This window comes from Triturus cristatus, chromosome 7 (genome assembly GCF_964204655.1).
Source record: "Triturus cristatus chromosome 7, aTriCri1.1, whole genome shotgun sequence".
Taxonomy (NCBI): Eukaryota; Metazoa; Chordata; class Amphibia; order Caudata; family Salamandridae; genus Triturus; species Triturus cristatus.
Window position 1 is genome coordinate 1,804,792,460 of NC_140590.1, and position 14,392 is coordinate 1,804,806,851.

Here is a 14,392-nt window from a genome sequence, read left to right on the forward strand (position 1 = left end):
TCTGTCCCTGAGCCCCATAGTGACACCACCCCGCAAGCGGTCAAGGGAGTCCCCGGTCAGGGTGGTTGAGTCCCCTCCCTGTCTCCAGCCTCCCCCAGTGGTGCTGCGACCCATCCCTCTGACCCCCCCCTCCTTGGGGCCTGTGGTTCCTTCGGGTGCAGGGGATTCCCTGGAGGACCTTGCTAAGGTGTGCACCAACATCCTGGCCTCCGCCTTTGGCCCTGCCCCACCCCCTGTGGTGGAGTCCTCCATCCCTGCACCCATGTCGCCTACCCTTCGCCCTCAAGTCCCTGCGGTGCCTGGTCCTTACCCCCCACATGATGCCCTCACCCCTGTGGAAGACGACGGAATCTAACTGTGCAGGCAAGCTAGGGGACACGCATCCCACTGTGTCCCCCATCCAGCTCTGACTTCTGGACTGCCCTATGGGCTTTGTTAATATTGAACTTCCTACATACAAGATTCTTTTCATCATGCTGAATAAAGCAATTTATTATTTTCCCTTGGAACACTCCTGCTTTGCTGGTATTGCTGTTGGTGGGGCTGCTACATGGTTTTGGGTGGTGTTCATGTGTTGGGGGTGTGGGAAATGTAGTAGTGTGCTGCTCATTGGGGGGACCCTGGGATCTGTGTGCCATCACAAGGTGTTAGCTAGGCCTGGGCGTAATTCGCAAAGTAGCACTTCGCGAAGCTACGCAAAGTGAAGTTCGCACTACGCGAGCTACGCGTAGCACTCCGCGAACTGCGTAGTACCTTGTTCGCACTGTGCCAGATGTCGTTTTCAATGATTGCACAGTGCGGACAAGCAACCGGCACTGTGCAATCATTGAAAATGGCATCTTGCACAGGGCGAGCTGTAGTTTTCTGCTGCTCGGGTAGATTTTTACTCGAGCTTCAGCTTTCTCAACGCGAACTGGTAGTTTCTCATCGCAAGCGGTCGCGAGCATACGCGACCACTCGCAATGAGAAACCTGACCTCCTCGCGTTGGGAATCTCGCCGGGAGGTTTATTTTCCATGCTCGGGATTGCCAACTTGCAGTTGCTGATCGCGAACAAGGAAAAAGTCTCGCCGGGATGTCATTTTGCTTGCTCACGGTCGACAACTTGACGTTGAGGACCGCGAGCAAGCAAAAAATGACCGCAGCACTACGCAACACTACGCTACGCGTGTTCGCACTGTGCTACGTGCAGTTCGCGTAGTGCGAAGTAGCGCGAACTTCGCAAACTACGCGAGCGTAGCGTAGTGCTTTGCCCAGGCTTAGTGTTAGCTAACTTTCTTTGTTCATGTAAGCAGTTACTGCATGGAGAAATTGTCCCAAGGTGTATTCCTTCCTCTGTGTACCCTGATATCTTCCCTGCAGGGTGTTCCCAATATTTAGCGCAGAGCTGTGTCTACATTGGCTGGGTGTGTGACGGACCACTTCAACTTTGGCCATGCATGCAGGGCGATGTCTCCACCTGCATCATTCGTGGCATCCTTGGTGATCACTGTACTTGTGTATGTAGTCCCTCGACATGACTTCATGTGGACATGTTCCCTTTTCGGCTGTATGCATGTGTGTACTCCCAGCCTCGCACACATGTGTTACATGTACTCCAGGGTCTTTGTGCACCTGACTGACAATTGTGTCAATTGGATCTGTGTGTACTCCAGCCTTTTTTCTGTCCATGGGCACTGCTGGGAGGACTCTGCACTCACCCCTCCTGTCTCTGGGCACTGCTGGGAGGACTCTGCACCCACCCCTCCTGTCTCTGGGCACTGCTGGGAGGACTCTGCACCCACCCCTCCTGTGTCTGGGCACTGCTGGGAGGACTCTGCACACACCCCTCCTGCGTCAGGGCACTGCTGGGAGGACTCTGCACCCACTCCTCCTGTCTCTGGGCACTACTGGGAGGACTCTGCACCCACCCCTCCTGTCTCTGGGCACTGCTGGGGGGGACTCTGCACACACCCCTCTCATGTCTGGGCACTGCTGGGAGGACTCTGCACACACCCCTCCGGTCTCTGGGCACTGCTGGAAGGACTCTGCACCCACCCCTCCTGTCTCTGGGCACTGCTGGGAGGACTCTACACCCACCCCTCCAGCGTCTGGGCGCTGCTGGGAGGACTCTGCACACACCCCTCCTGTCTCTGGGCACTGCTGGGAGGACTCTGCACCCACCCCTCTCATGTCTTGGCACTGCTGGGAGGACTCTGCACCCACCCCTCTAATGTCTGGGCACTGCTGGGGGGACTCTGCACACTCCCCTCTCATGTCTGGGCACTGCTGGGAGGACTCTGCACACACCCCTCCTGCGTCTGGGCACTGCTGGGAGGACTCTGCACCCACCCCTCCTGTCTCTGGGCACTGCTGGGAGGACTCTGCACCCACCCCTCCTGTCTCTGGGCACTGCTGGGGGGACTCTGCACACACCCCTCTCATGTCTGGGCACTGCTTGGAGGACTCTGCACACACCCCTCCTGTCTCTGGGCACTGCTGGGAGGACCCTGCACCCACCCCTCCTGTCTCTGGGCACTGTTGGGAGGACTCTACACCCACCCCTCCTGCGTCTGGGCACTGCTGGGAGGACTCTGCACACACCCCTCCTGTCTCTGGGCACTGCTGGGAGGACTCTGCACCCACCCCTCTCATGTCTGGGCACTGCTGGGAGGACTCTTCACCCACCCCTCCTGTGTCTGGGCACTGCTGGGAAGACTCTGCACCCACCCCTCCTGAGTCTGGGCACTGCTGGGAGGACTCTGCACCCACCCCACCTGTCTCTGGGCACTGCTGGGAGGACTCTGCACACACCCCTCCTGTCTCTGGGCACTGCTGGGAGGACTCTGCTGAAGTACCGGGGATTTTAGGACCCCAGTGGTGCCAGGGATAGCACCTTATGACTTCGGGTTATCCTGTTGCTGTAGTATTATAAAAGACGCTCTCATGGTAATGTAACAAAGAACTTGGCAAAAGAAGCTGAAATATGAAAAAGACATCTTTATTAGACATTAAATGAGTGAGACTACGTCGCACAGAAGCCTTAGCAACTGAATTAGGCAGTCTGCAGAACAAAAACCAGTCTTCTGTTTTATACAGAATATTACGCTCTGGGCAACACCGCCCTTCTCTTGCAGTTGGTCATTCACATATTTTACTTCAAAGAACAAGCAGAGTCATGATTACAATCCCACATTTCAGTTCAGCCAGCCCGCAATTATTTACCCAGCGAGGCTCAGATCCCTCATCAGATATCGATAGGCCCCAATAAACATGAGCATCTCCTGTTTGGGAAACAAGCCATAAAGCAGGAACAGTCAGGTGTGAAAGAGATTAGCTGGAGGCTCGTGTTTAATGTAAAGGCTTTATGGTGTGTCAAGCCCTGATGCTAATCACAGGTGGCCAGAGGACGGGGGGCTCGTAAGACCGGACTGACCTGGGGCAGCAGAGCCAAGCTGCCCAGGTCATAGAGAAGTCAAAGGAAGGCACATGTGCTCTAAAGGCTCGTATTTGCTTCATAATATGTAGCCTATGTGAGGGCAACCATAAGATGGCCACCGCTCAATGATGGAACCCACGTAGTGATGTATAATATCGTATACATAGTGCATTTATCAATGAAACGTTATATAAAGCACTTGTACATACCGCATTGGCCATTCGCGGTTTGCTAATACCGGAAGAGATAGGGATAGGGCCCTGCCTCCTACGCGGTCCCAAATTTTAAAGTACCACACTGCACACACCCCTCTCATGTCTGGGCACTGCTGGGGGGATTCTGCACACACCCCTCTCATGTCTGGGCACTGCTGGGAGGAATCTGCACACACCCCTCCTGCATCTGGGCACTGCTGGGAGGACTCTGCACCCACCCCTCCTGCATCTGGGCACTGCTGGGAGGACTCTGCACACACCCCTCCTGTCTCTGGGCACTGCTGGGAGGACTCTGCACACACCCCTCCTGTCTCTGGGCACTGCTGGGAGGACTCTGCACCCACCCCTCCTGTCTCTGGGCACTGCTGGGAGGACTCTGCACCCACCCCTCCTGTCTCTGGGCACTGCTGGGAGGACTCTGCACCCACCCCTCCTGTCTCTGGGCACTGCTGGCAGGACTCTGCACCCACCCCTCCTGTGTCTGGGCACTGCTGGGAGGACTCTGCACACACCCCTCTCATGTCTGGGCACTGCTGGGAGGACTCTGCACACACACCTCCTATTTCAGGATATGTACGCTTAGAACATACACGGGTGGGGGTACGCTCCATGCGTCCGCGGGTGAGGGTACGAGTCGTACTTACACTGTTGGCGTGGGGGTACGCTCCATACGACCGCGGGTGGGGGTATGTGTTGTACTTACACTGTTGGGGTGGGGGTACGTTCCATGCATATGCGGGTGAGGGTACGTGTCGTACTTACACTGTTGGCGTGGGGGTACGCTCCATACGACCGCGGGTGGTGGTACGTGTCGTACTTACACTGTTGGGGTGGGGGTATGCTCCATGCATACGTGAGTGAGGGTACGTGTCGTACTTACACTGTTGGGGTGGGGGTACGCTCCATGCATACGCAGATGAGGGTACGTGTGGTACTTACACTGTTGGCGTGGGGGTACACTCCATACGCCCGCGGGTGGGGGTACGTGTCGTACTTACACTGTTGGGGTGGGGGTACGCTCCATATGTCCGCGGGTGAGGGTACGAGTCGTACTTACACTGTTGGCGTGGGGGTACGCTCCATACGACAGCAGGTGGGAGTACGTGTCGTACTTAGACTGTTGGGGTGGGGGTACGCTACATACGTCCCCGGGTGAGGGTACGAGTGGTACTTACACTGTTGGCGTGGGGGTACGCTCCATATGACTGCGGGTGGGGGTACGTGTCATACTTACACTGTTATGGTGGGGGTACGCTCCATGCATACGCGGGTGAGGGTACGTGTCATACTTCCACTGTTGGCATGGGGGTACACTCCATACGACCGCGGGTGGGGGTACGTGTCATACTTACACTGTTGGGGTGGGGGTAAGCTCCGTACGTCCACGGGTGGGGGTATGTGTCGTACTTACACTGTTGGCGTGGAGTACGCTCCATACGTCCGTGGGTGGGGGTACGTGTGTGGGGGTACGTGTTGTACTTACACTGTTGGCGTGGGGGTACGCTCCATACGTCCACGGGTGGGGGTATGTGTCGTACTTACACTGTTGGGGTGGGGGTACGGTCCATACATATGCATCCCCACGCTATGTGATGCTTGTGCGGCCCGTACCCAGGCCTTTGCCACATGGGTACGGCCGTCCAGCCATTGTTGGGATGATGTGGGTGTGGGCGGGGTACGACTCGTACCCACGCTCTTAAGGCGTGGGTACGGGACGTACCTGTATGGTTGTGTTGCCGGTTCGCGTCGTCAGGCACTTCCGTTGTGGCGTCCGCTGGCTTTGCTGTACACGCCCCCACCCCCTCGTAGTGACCAGGGCCTGGGGGTCAGGTATGTCCAGGGCATGTGTGCTGTGTGACTTGGGTGGGGGTTTTGTGGCCTGCCCATGCTCCTGCTCCTCCCCATTTCTCCCCTCCCTTTGTTGTTCTGACCTTCTGCGGCGTCTGCGTCGTAACCTGTAGAGGAGGTCAACTGCTATGAGGGCCGGGAGGACACGTAGGTTCGGGTCCATGTCTGTCCGTCGCGTACAGGTACTCCTTGATCGCGTAGTCCTGATTTCCCGGGAGTTTTTGGCTGTCGGAAAATATTCACCGTGCGGGATGACGTTGGTGCGAATCGTGATTCCTGGTTCGTGAATGGCAGGCTGCGTGGGTCCCGACGTCGCGTCGGCGCTTTCCCGGATCACATTTGTATGGTTTTTTTAGTCGGTCGGGCTTTTGTACGATTCGTACGGAACTGTTGCGTCCGTGCAAATCGTACTTCCATGTTTGTATTTTGGTGCGACCAGGTACGCGTCGGACGGAGAATTTGCCCCGTCCAACGGTTCGTACCCGGTTTTTGCCGAATCGTGATCGGCACCTAGATGTTGAACAGAAACAAATATATCAACAAGTGAAAGAACAGGTTGACCATGGATTACTTCATGAAAAGAAAGGGTGCTCATGTACATATTTCAACCTATCTGAATGTATGTGAGTGGTCAAGCTGGAACAGGAAAAAATTTCTTAATTAAAGTAATTTCAAGTTATCTGCAGAGAACAACTGAGTCGCATTTGTCTTGTGTTGTCACTGCTCCAACTGGGTTGGCAGCACATAACATTAAAGGAATTACATTACATGGTTTACTAATGCTACCAGTAGAGCATGAGAACAAATTGGAATACCACAAATTATCTGGAGAAGCTTGTTCTGAAGTTTCAAGAGTCCTGAAGAAAATGAAACTTCTCATTATTGATGAGGTAAGCATGGTCTCAAACTTGATGCTTGCCTTTGTGCATTTAAGAATGCAGCACATTCTTAAAACAGAGTATGACAGAACATGGCAAACAAGCTTTGCAGAGTTGATTACTTTCCAATTTGTTTCCAAATGAAAATGTAGTTCCTGAGAAAGTGTACATGAAAATTGCAGAAAAAAAATCAGTGATCTGCTTAATGCCAACACTACGCGAGTGTTCTATATTCAACTAAGAACTATTGAAACTGGAAAATGAAGCCTGCTACTGCCAACATAGCGCAGCACCTACCTGGTCTCCTGGGCACCCGTGAGGAGTTCGCTGCCTCTATACCTCTGTGGCTGTTTGTCTCTCCCGCCGCCTTCTGTCACCTGAGGTCCCAGTAGGGAGAGACTACAGGCCCCAGCATTCTCTTTTGCTCCGCCCATTTCTGCCGGAAAACGCGCCCGGAGGCGCTACATCACCCGAGGCTCCCTCCGCGTCGCGGGACGCGTGCGGGCGGCGCCGGGCTGAGCCCGGGCAGAGGGCGGGCCGTCTGTGGCCGTCAGAGGACGAAAGAGGACGGGCCGGGCTACCCCCTTTGTCGTGGACAGTCAACGCACAGTGAGAACTTACAGTACTTTGGCTTCCCTTGTGCATATTGTGAATTATATAACTGTGCTGTAATATAAATATTATATAGGGTAAAGGAAGAACGCTCATTATTTTATCAGTCATGGTTAGACGAGGAGCTAAAACATCAGCAGACTCTGCCTGTAACACTATCGATACCTACCTGGTAAAAGCAGTTAGTGCACTTACCCAGGAAATAGACCGTACAGAAAAAAGATTGTCTATGGGTTCAAGTGTACTACTTCCAATTAACCAAGAAAATCAAAATACTCAAAATAATAATGATGTACCTATAGCGTTAACTCCCACCGAAGGAGATGTCGCCAATGATAGTATTCCCTCGAACATTTCTAACTCCCCTAGACTGTTTGTCACAGATGCCAGTCCTGTTTTAATAACATCTCCATTGGAAAACAAAAAAGGGGCACATAGAAAAACCTCGGGCCAGTTATTGGGCCCAAGAAAAGAGGGAAAAAAACAATATCTGCTGACAATAAGGTTGTCACACGCACAAGGGCTAATCAATGCTCCTCGGAAACCTTTAACTCGGTGGTGATTTGTGACAAACTTGCCGAACTCATCAGACCGCTATATGAAAAAGTGGATAATTTAGCCAGGGAGATTGATAAACTAAGAGGAGCCATTGATAAAGTCAGGATGCGGGACCCACAAAAAATAGGTATAGAAGTTTCTACTATAACAACGGGTATGGACGAAAGGAATATAGATGCCCTAAATTGTATTAAAGAAAAGACCCCCATAAGCCAGCCACACAGAAAATCAAATAATTCCCCTATTATATCAGTAAGTGGGAATCCAACAGAAAAAGTTATTCTGAGAGGACAACTAAATAGTAAAATTGCACCCATGGAACAAGCATGTCTGGAGAAAGAAGCCCATATGACCTCAAAAAACGATGGAAAAATACCACCTTGCATTAATTTGCCTCCAGAATGCAGTCCATATGTAGCAGTACTCGTGAATATTCCCAAGCTAAGAAACGGGCAAGTGGAGAACAATGATACACTTAAGAATAAAACGCTCCACTGGTTGGCCAACAATTGTAATTTCCCTATGGTGGGGGCCAGTCAGATTATATTAGCACAAAGAGTAAGTTGGATAGGTCCCCTTAGAAAAGTTTTTGAAGGAGACTGTGTTGTAATACATTTTAAGACCTGCTCCTGGGCCAGAAACACTCTTAAAAATGCTCCCGTACCCTCTGCATGGGAATGTAACACTACCTTACTACCATTAGGCTATTTCTACAGGCATTTATTGGAATCCAGTTACCCAACGAACCCCCATCACCCAACGAACCCTCGTCACACAAATATGTTGAGATCATGTTATTATACTCCCATCCCTACATATAACAGATTTAAAGCACTTGAATCCATGGAGGACATTGACTGACATATTCCTGTTAAAGGCTCTGCTTATGATAGCAACTCCCCTCCCTCCATAATAAATGAAGTTTTTAAAGATGAAAATGGAGAGAAGTGTTGTGATAATCAGGTCACCTTTCATACACCTAAAATAGCAGAAGCCGCACAGTTACCTACTATCCCTGAATTAATCTCTGCAGAAGTTGGTAGAGGAACTGACAGTTTCAATTCCACCTGTACTAAAAGGAATGGAAATATTGATGTTATTTCCCCTAACCCGGTAACCAATGAAGATACGGTAGATGGCAGTACAATCGCCAAATCTGATTTGGATGTAGGTTTCAGAGTAATCACCTGGAATATAGCAGGCATAAATAAGAAACTGGATACCCCCTTTTGGAAAGATTTTATTAACATAGGATATGACATAATATGCCTTCAAGAAACTTGGAGAGAGGAGCCTATTTTTATTGAAGGTTATTGCGCATATTGTTTGAATGCAGTAAGTTCCACCACTGGCAGAGCAAAGGGAGGTCTTCTAGTGCTGATATCCACTAAACTTAATTCCTGTAAAACTAGAAGCTGTATCTCAGTGGGTGTCCACTCTCAGGTGTTATGTCTTGAGTTTGATAAAGGAAAAAATTTAATTCTGATTAACTACTATAATAATATTTTTTCCAAAGAGAGAGATAAGATTTTGACCCCACTGGATATGGAACTAGAGAAGGCACTGGAGCTCCTGGGTAATCAATCGGTTATTTTATGGGTGGGTGATTTTAATATTAGCCCGTGTATGTTTGCTATGAATGATTTATGTGGGTTACGTAGGGAGAGTGGAAACAAACAGGATGCTGACTACTTACATTTCCCACATTGTATGTATGGTATGGCCTTAAATAAGATGATAGTAAAACACATCTGGACTTGTTAAGTTGTACAAAAAACAGAGAAAATGCCAGTTGTCCTACTTTTACAGGTAGAGATGCTAATACTTATATCGACCATATTTTACTTTCAAACAATACTGTTTATTCTAATTTATGGGTCAACAAACAAGTATTGAGTGATCATAATAGCATTTCTATATCGTTGTATTGTTGGGATAATAAATTGAGAAACGATAGTAACTGCATTAACTCGGTTGAAGCTGTAAGACCAAATGGAATGAGGATCAGATGGTCAAGGATTGTCCCATATAAATTACTAAAGGAATTGCTGGACAAATGAAGCAAGGAAATAGAGTACTGCCTTGGCGAGGAAGTTATACCATTTACTATATTAAATAACGTACTTTTGATTAACGAAACGCTAGATAGCTTATTGACTAGGAAATTTAAAGGGGGAAAGGAAACTAATTCAGGCTGGTTTGATAAAAGTTGTACTCGCGCTTTACATGAGCTAAAAGTAGCTCTGAGTACCAAACCCCGAAACCCCACTAATGTCAAAAATCGCAGAGTTAATTATAAACTATCCCTTGCCAAAAGGAAAAAAGAACTCCAAGAAGAGGCCTGGGATAACCTCAGTTTAGCTGCAGACACAAAAAATAGCAAACTATATTGGGAGACCATCAATAGCTCATTTTTAAAGAATGACAGAGTTCCAGAGTTATCTTCATATGTAGATTGTAACTCATGGATGGAACATTTTTTAATTTTTTTTAATCCAGATGGGATTGTTTTAGATTTAATATTGGATAAGGACCTTTCCTGGCCTAGGCCACCATTGAACATAAGCCTTGATGAGGTTTATGAAGGATTAAATAATAGTAAAGGAGGCAAAGCCCCTGGCCCAGACGGGGTCCCGTTGGACCTCTATAAATCTGAACAGCATTTGTGGGCCCCTCTTTTAACCAGATTTTTTAACGCAACCGCAGAGGGGCAATTACCCACCTCATGGGGCCAGTCCTTAATAATTCCTCTTTTTAAAAAGGGCTCTAAGTCTGAGGCGAGTAATTACCGCCCTATTTCTTTACTGGATTCCTCTATTAAAATTCTGAGTAGAATAATGCTAAACAGACTAGAAAATTGGGCCACAGACAATTCAATTTTATCAAAGGCACAATATGGTGTCAGGAAAGGCCTGGGTACCTTGAAGCAGTGCGTTAATCTTGAACTTTTGGTCAATAAATACACTGTTGCCAAGGAAGGAAACCTATTCCTTTGTTTTGCTGACCTGAGCAGCGCTTTCGATCTTGTGGATCATGACATTTTGTGGGACGTTTTACTAGAACTCAACGCCCCAAAGGAGTGCGTTTACTTCCTGGCGCGGCTCTATTCACAGTTATCTTGTAAGGTTCGCTATGGCCCCCAGGGTGAATGTACACCTTTTTTTAAAGTTGCAAGAGGCATCCGACAGGGTTGTGTATTAGCACCGTTTTTATTCTCATTATTTATTAATCAGATTGACTCAATTTTATGTAAACTACCCTCGGACGCCCCTCTTATAAATGGGAACGCAACCCCAATTTTATTGTACGCTGATGATGCCGTACTTTTGTCAAGAACACAGGTTGGGTTACAACGCCTTATAGACAGATTTGTGACATTTATCAAAGATAGAAAATTGGTAGTTAACAAGACCAAGACATTTGCAATGGCATGTGGGAGGAAAGTTAAATCAACCACCACCGCTTTTTATATTGATAAAGCCAAGATTGAAACGGTCAAATGGTTTTGCTACCTAGGAATAACATTTTCAGGAGATGGGAAATGGATTCAAGAAGATGAAAATGTTAGATCAAAGATGATTAGAAATACTAATAGCATTTTTAGATTTGCTGCTAAATTGGGTCAAAGGAGGATAAAAGAAATGATGACAATTTATAACGCCAGGTGTATTTCAGCTGCACTATATGGGGCGGGCGTGTGGGGACACCATAGTGTGAATGCACTACAGATGATGAAAATAAGTTTTTTTAAAAACTATTATCTGTTCCCCCATCAGCATCTACCCTGTTAATTCACAAGGAAGTAGGTATAGACCATGTTGCGGATTTAGCTGCTTTACGCCCATTATTACTCTGGCGATCTATCTGGTCTAAAACCAAAATGATTTTTACACAATCAATTATTAAAGATTGCTTGAGGCTTGATAATTCATCATGTATACCCTAGCTGAATTATATTTGTTATTGGTTTAACCTTTTATTCAACTGTAATATTCGTCTGAACCCTGAGGCATCAGGACTGATACCTAAGAAAGACCTAAAACTGAAGTTTCTCTCATACAAGAATGCGGCTAGAGAGAAGCAGTCCAGAAATTGTACTGTATAATGATCTGAATCTGAGAAAAGGTTTTCAGGTCTACCTCTCCTTTGTCACACGTAACTCTCACCGTTTTGTTTTAATGCGCATAAGGTTGGGGATTGCCCATCACTTAGTCTCATTCCCCCATATGAAAATTAGATCTGATAACATGTGCCCTTGCGACAACGTCTCAAAACAAAGTTGTTGCCACTTTTTACTGTTTTGTAAATTTTATAGTCATTTTAGGAGGTTTTATCTAAAACCCATCTTTTTAAAATATAATGTTCGGTCCACTAAATCTGCATTGAAGTTATTAACAACTCTGGAAAGCGCTGATATTTGCTTTTTTACCGCAACTTATGTGTTAAAATGTGTATCTATAAGGAAGTCTATAATTGTTCCTGTATAGCTCCCGTTGATCTGCGTATTTTGCACATTTATCTAGTACTGTTAGTAATTCTTTATGTATTACAAAACCTTGAGCTCTGTTTCAGTTGCATTTGCACTTTAATATTATTCCCTTTTGTCTTTTTGCACTCTTCATGCACGGTTTTTAGAACTTTTGTCATTTTATGTGAAATTTGAACTTTATATCTGAAGGTCTCTCTGTTTTGCATGGAAATTGATCACACCCATGCATAAAAATACAGTGTATATCATGAAGAAGGCTTTCTTATATGCTATATAATTTTATTAATTACAACCGAATAAAGCTTTTGAAATTGAAATTGAAATTGATAAAAATGGAAGCCATTGATGAAATAGAGCATGAAGGAATCACTAATATTTTGACGGGAAAATTGAAAACAAAACTGGATTCTTTAGTAAAAAAGATATCTAAAACGGCTGGTTTAGAAAAGACTCTATATGCATGTGTAAACTGTCGGGTAATTTTAAGGTGTAATTTGGATGTAGAAAAAGGTTTAGTTAATGGAACAATGGGTAAAGTTTTAGATTTTGTTAATTATCAGAAAAAAGAAGGAATTGAATTTTTAAAAATTAAATTTGATCAGATTGCATAAGTTAAAGAAATTGGTCGTTGTTCAGTTCGTTTTTTGCTTGTTAAAGATTTATATGTCCATAAGAAACAATTTCCATTTTCTCTGGCATATGCAGTGACTATTCATAAATCTCAAGGATTAAGTGTAGACAGTGCATTGGTGAACATTGAAGCTTTGTCGCGAGTCAGAACATTATCTGGTTTGTTTTTCATTGATTTTGATGACACAAAGGTTACTGCAGATGCAAACTGTGTAAAAGAGTATAATAGGTTAAGAAGGGTGTATGCTCCCAATTTAGGTCAATATCTTGAATTTGAAAAGCGTGTGGTTTGTCGAAAAAAAGGTTTGAGAATATCTGTACTGAAGGTGTAGAGAAGGGAAAAGAACAAGATAATGTGATTGCAAGTAAAAAGAAAAAGAACACTATTGAAGAGATTGTTGGTTATCAGTTTGAAAATAGTTCAGGTGTCAACTGCTATGCTATTGTATTGGTCAATGTTGTTTTTTATCTTGAAGGTTTGCAAGAACAAATTATGCAGAATCGGCAAAAAAGATTTTGTTCAATGTTGCATTCTGTTTATGAAAAATTTACAACAGATACAAGTAAAACAAACTATTTCAGATGTTCGTAATCTTTTTGATGTGTGTTCTGGTTCTACACAATTTACGCAAAATATCCAACAAGATGCTCTGGAATTTTTAATGTATATGTTTCCCATTTTTGAAAATGAAGGTGTAGAAATAGAAAATATTTTTGGCCTTCTGGCAATAATGTAGGCACTGAAAGATTTCTATATTTAACATTACCAGACTGTAAATCAGTGTCTTTCAATAAATTAGTTAAAGGTGCAAATCAAAACATGGAGTGTAGCAAATGTAAATCAGAAATGCTATCCATATTGGTTTAAAAAAAATATGGACAATATATAATTTTAATGATGCAACGTTGTACAGCTGATGGAAGAAAATGGAATACTTTAATAAAGCAATTTGTAGCAACACATCTATCAATATCAGGAAGGACTTTTGTAGCAATTGCAATAATTTTCCATGATGGTCCTTCCACAACATCTGGACATTACACTGCCTATCTAAAATGTGACAAAGGCTGGAAACTTTGTAATGATGCCCAGTTGGTTTTCAAACAACGTTTGCCTAGTGAATCACCAAATTCCTACCTAATATTTTTAAAGCCAAAGTTAAAGCCAAAGTTAATTCACTCTCTGAGGAATTTATTATAATAATTTATTAGGATTACCATTGGACAATTTACATAAAAAACAGTGCAAAAATACCATTTGGCCTCAAGGAAAGGTATATGTTTGAATTATGGACTTTTTCGTACTCATTGACTCAGTGAATATTTTAAAGCGACAACATTTACAGTTTTTATAAGTTAAAGTTATAACATTTTGTTAGCCATAAGCATTACATATATATTTTTTTTTTATTTATATTTTTATTGAGAGTTCATAGGCACAAAAAAGACATTACAGAGCTCATCAGACGTAAAAATTAACGTCGAGAATTAGGAATTCGAGAGATATAAATACATGTAATTATAATCAATTCATTATAGCATAGCAGCAATATAAATACATAAGCAATATATTGAACATCAGCAGCCATTTTAGTGAATAAAGTGCATAGTGGAGTAAATAAATAAAGAGAGAAAAAAAAAAGGGAAAAGGATTCTGCTGTGGGTTTCACATCTTATAACATATGGAATGGAAAATGCCATTTTCATAGCAGAGAGTGTCAATCCATTTAGCTATCGAACGTGCT